The sequence below is a fragment of the Mirounga leonina genome, unplaced genomic scaffold (genome assembly GCF_011800145.1).
Source record: "Mirounga leonina isolate KUSES-001 unplaced genomic scaffold, KU_Mleo_1.0 Mir_197, whole genome shotgun sequence".
Lineage (NCBI taxonomy): Eukaryota > Metazoa > Chordata > Mammalia > Carnivora > Phocidae > Mirounga > Mirounga leonina.
This window is the reverse complement of record NW_023270494.1, coordinates 2,670,304-2,674,466: the sequence shown is the minus strand read 5'-3', so window position 1 is coordinate 2,674,466 and position 4,163 is coordinate 2,670,304. Positions and strand designations below refer to the sequence as shown.

The window sequence follows — 4,163 nt, the reverse complement described above, 5'->3', positions numbered from 1 at the left end:
CCTGGGTCCCGGGGGGCGAGCCGGCCTTTGAGAGAGAGGCCTGTCCTCTGGGCCAGCCCAAGCTATCCCATGAGGACTTAGGTGTGTGGATGATCTTCCTGGGCAAACCCGAGTTCATGCAGGAGGGGTATGAAGCTTTTCTCCGGGCCGTACAGTGCGCCAATCCTCTTAGAAGCGTCAAGTCCTCTTCTCCCTACCACGAGCGGACGCAGGCATGCAGATCTTTGAGAAGACCCTGACAGGCAAGACCATCACCCTCGAGGTGGAGCCCACTGACACCACTGAGAATGTCAAAGCCAACATCCAGGACAAGGAGGGCATCCTGCCTGACCTGCCGCATCTGATTTCTGTGGGCGAACAGCTGGAAGATGGCAGAACTGTCCAACTACAACATCCAGAGAGAGTCCACCCTGCACTTGGTGCTTCATCTGCAGGCTGGCATCATCATCGAGCCTTCCCTTCACACACTGGCCCAGAAATACAACTGCCACCAGACGAACCGCGGCAAGCATTTTGTTCGGCGGCATCCCCGGGGCTGTCAACTGCGCCACACCAACAACCCGCGCCCCAAAGAGGTCAAATAAGGCCCCTCAACCAGCTCTTCCTTCGCCCGCAGGGTGGCCTCCTGCCCGAGCCCAAGGACCTGGGGCCTCAACAAAGTTTCCCTTTCATTGCCTGGAGCAAAAAAAAAAAAAAAAAGGCTTTGCGGTGGGGGGGGGGCCCTGCCGCAGGGAGGGCAAATCCTGGTGAAGTGCCTCCTGCTGGCTCACTTTGCAGAACGACCCTTTTCAATCATCAGATTGAAGCAATCCTCAGATTGCTTGATTTTTAAACAGAGAAAACACCTTAACGGATACCTCCTACCCTCCTCATAAAATATGCAGGTTGAATGTATTCCCCATCTGGAATTAACTAGGGAAGGGGTTCTTTTAACCAGCAGCTCCTTGTGAGAAACTCATTCTGGAAAACAAATGCAAGAACCAGCCTTTCTGAGTCAACCACACCGCAGAGACAAGCCCTCGGGAAGGCCGGTGTGTTGTGTGAAAGCCTCAGGTGAACAGGCAGACGACAGCACCTGCCACAAGCATGAATCCGCCGCGTCCGGCCCTGGCAGTGGGGAGCCCGGTGTGTCCGTCCAGGACAAGTCCTTTCTCCTGCGCCACACCCGCGAGGGAGGACTGGCCTTGAAAAGTCTCTGGCTCCGGGTTTGCTTTTGGTCATGTGATTCTTGATATCGCTACTCTTAAGACTTCATTAAACAAGTAGTGTTTCTTATTTACATCATTTTCTTTTTTTTATGTCCTTTTCAAAAGAAGTTTGCTCTTCTCATATGAAACGTGGTTACAGTCAGTTCTAAGAAATACAAATGGCCCGTAAGCAAGCACAGAGACGGACGTTCATCCTAAAGACCCACAATTCCCAACTGCAAAGAGGTGCTATGTGGACCTGAAAATTCTTTTGAAAGATAACCTGAAAAGCCAGGGCCCTCCTGCCTCCTCTCACCCTGAGTGAGAAGCATTCATCATCACTACCTACACTTTGCTCTTTGTTTTTTTTTGGGGGGGGGATCCCATATTCGGTTTTGCCATGGATTATGTACCAGACCCCGGGTAAATCGCATCCTCTCTGTGCCCATTTTCCTCTTGGTTAAAATGGGGATTCATGTAGTTTTGCCCTTTTGCTAGTACGTAGGCTGAGCAAGGCCTCCTGTCCTGTTATACTGACCACAGAGGCCACCATGCAACCAAAGCGTTCGTATCCTGCGTCACCTGCATCCATAAGGATGCCACGCTTCCCTTTCACCCACAGAGAGAATCTGGCCACCCGCTATGTTGGCACTGTAAGAATGAGCACGAACTGGGGGGCTTAAAACATCCCAGACTCATTCTCTCACAGCTCTGGAGCTCAGAAGTCGGCCTGGGCCACCCCTTCAAGGCTGTAGGGGAGGATCCTTCCTGCCTTCCCACTCCCAGTGGCTGCCCGCACCTGCAGGCTTGTGGCTGTTCGCTCCAGTCTCTGTCTCTGTGGTCCCGTGGCTGCCCCTCCTGCTTGGGCCTTCTACTCCTCCGTCTCTTAGAAGGACCCTTGTCATTGGACTTAGGACCCACTCAGTTAATCCAGGATGATGTCATCTCCAGATCCTTAATTACATCCGCAAGCACCCTCTTCCATAAAGGCTCACATTCAGAGGTAAGGAGGGTCAGGACCTGCGCGTGTCTTCCCAGCGGCCACCACTCAACCGTCCACACCTGCTTGCTTCCTATGCCTAACAGGTTCGCAGTGGGGGCGATTAGGATTCCACTAATCAGAAATCAAACCCATGATTAGGATATCATGACCTAGATGACTTAGTCACCTACTAGTAGAACTGAGCCTCATCCGGAACCCAGCCAGAGGTCCACTAAAATGCCCTGCGGGAAATCAAAACGGGAGAGGGACCCGTTTGCTGGGGATGAACCAGATCCGCTGGGCTCTTGGCCCGCAGACCTACCCTGCGTGCATACTCCATACGCAGGAATACTCTTCTCTCCCCGAAACATGGAGACCTTTCCACCTGTTTCCTATTTTCCACGTTTGATAGAGACGCAGGTAATGGAAATATTTTGGCTTTTTTTTAACTCGACTAAAAGGAAAACAACAACGTAAGCACTATAACGTACGGCAGTCAGCCTCTGGTCTGTGTCTGGATGCCACTGTCCCGGGATGAGGAGCTGCTCACTGCCGGTCACTGACACACAGGACCACAGCCCAGTGTGGCCACAGTGCCCTATCTTTCACAAGAAGCTGGACACTGGATATTCTTGGAGGGTGAAATCTCCCAAGTATTAAATGTTGACAATTCAGTATATTTAAAAGCCCTGGTTAGTATGTGTACCTCCCATGTCCACAGATCCACAGAAGCAGTATCACCTACAGTCAAGGGACGGAAGCACCCCATTTTGGCCATCGATGGATGAGCGGGTAAGCAATATGGGGTCCATCCAGACAAGGGAATCTGATTCATCCATAAAAAGGAAGGACATTCTGACACCGACTACACATGGAGGAACCTCAAGGACACGGTGCTCGGTGAAATCAGCCAGTTGCAAAAGGACAGATCCTCTCGGATTCTACTTACGTGAGGTACCTGGAGTCGTCGAATCCGGAAAGCTGAGAGGTTGTCAGGGGCTGGTGTTCCATGGGGACACTGTCAGTTTGGGACGATGAAACACCTCCAGAGACAGACGGTGGTGGTGGTTGTAACAGTGTGAATGTAATTAGTGGTTTTATGTTGTGTACATCTCACCACAATTTAAATTAAAAAAAAAAAAGGACCCACCTTGGGCTGATCACTGGCCACACATCACATCTGGATGGTGAAGGATGCCTGCCAGTTTGGGAGTTGGGCAAAGTTCCTTGAAGGCAGCGGCGACCCTGTCTTATTTGCTGGTGTTCCCCTGGCGCCCAGGCCACCACCTGTCCAGCAGGTGCTCAGTGCTTGAGATGTAACAGAGCTTTGATGTTTCGGCTTTTCAATGCCGTGTCTGTGGTATACATACGGTACAAAGGGATTGTGTGCGCAGAGAATCGTGTGAACCTACACACACACACGGAGGAGACGAGTGGGTGAGGAGTGTCCGGGGCGCCTAATGCTACCCACTTAGCCATCCAGACATTCAGGTTGCAACCTCTGGTCATCTGGACCTTAAAATCCTTCCCTCGGATTATGTAGAAACCTTTCATTATTCAGAGGGATGAGAGAGAGGATGTTGGGGGGACACAGAACCAGAGAACTAGTTGGAAGGATGAGCAAGGGGCTGTGGGAAGAGACATCAGCATGTCCAAGTTCAAATGCAAAGCCACCCAAAGCCAGAGGGGGAAGCTGCTCTTTACAGGAAAGAGAAGAGGAAAATGTCCTGTCATTAAAGATCTTCAGCTTCAGATACCAGGTGTTTGAAGAGTCTGTTCTTTGCACCCAAGCCCCGGCCAGCCCACCCTAGAGCAAGGTATCAGAGACTTTGGAGAGGGGAACAGCAGCTGCTGCCCATTGTCACCCCGGCCCCCACCCCCTGCCCCTCTCTCTTTTGTCCTGGGGAGGCCCCAACCTCGTCACCAAACTAGCCCACCTGCGGGGCCAACAAGCCCAGACAGGAACCAACAGATATGGTCAATGCAGGTCTTGC

The 4,163-nt window shown here is 51.9% G+C and overlaps 1 pseudogene; it reads left to right on the top strand.

Annotated features, from left to right (window-relative positions):
* Positions 1-214: 214 nt before the first annotated feature.
* LOC118024404 lies at positions 215-584 on the top strand (annotated as a pseudogene).
* Positions 585-4,163: the final 3,579 nt, after the last annotated feature.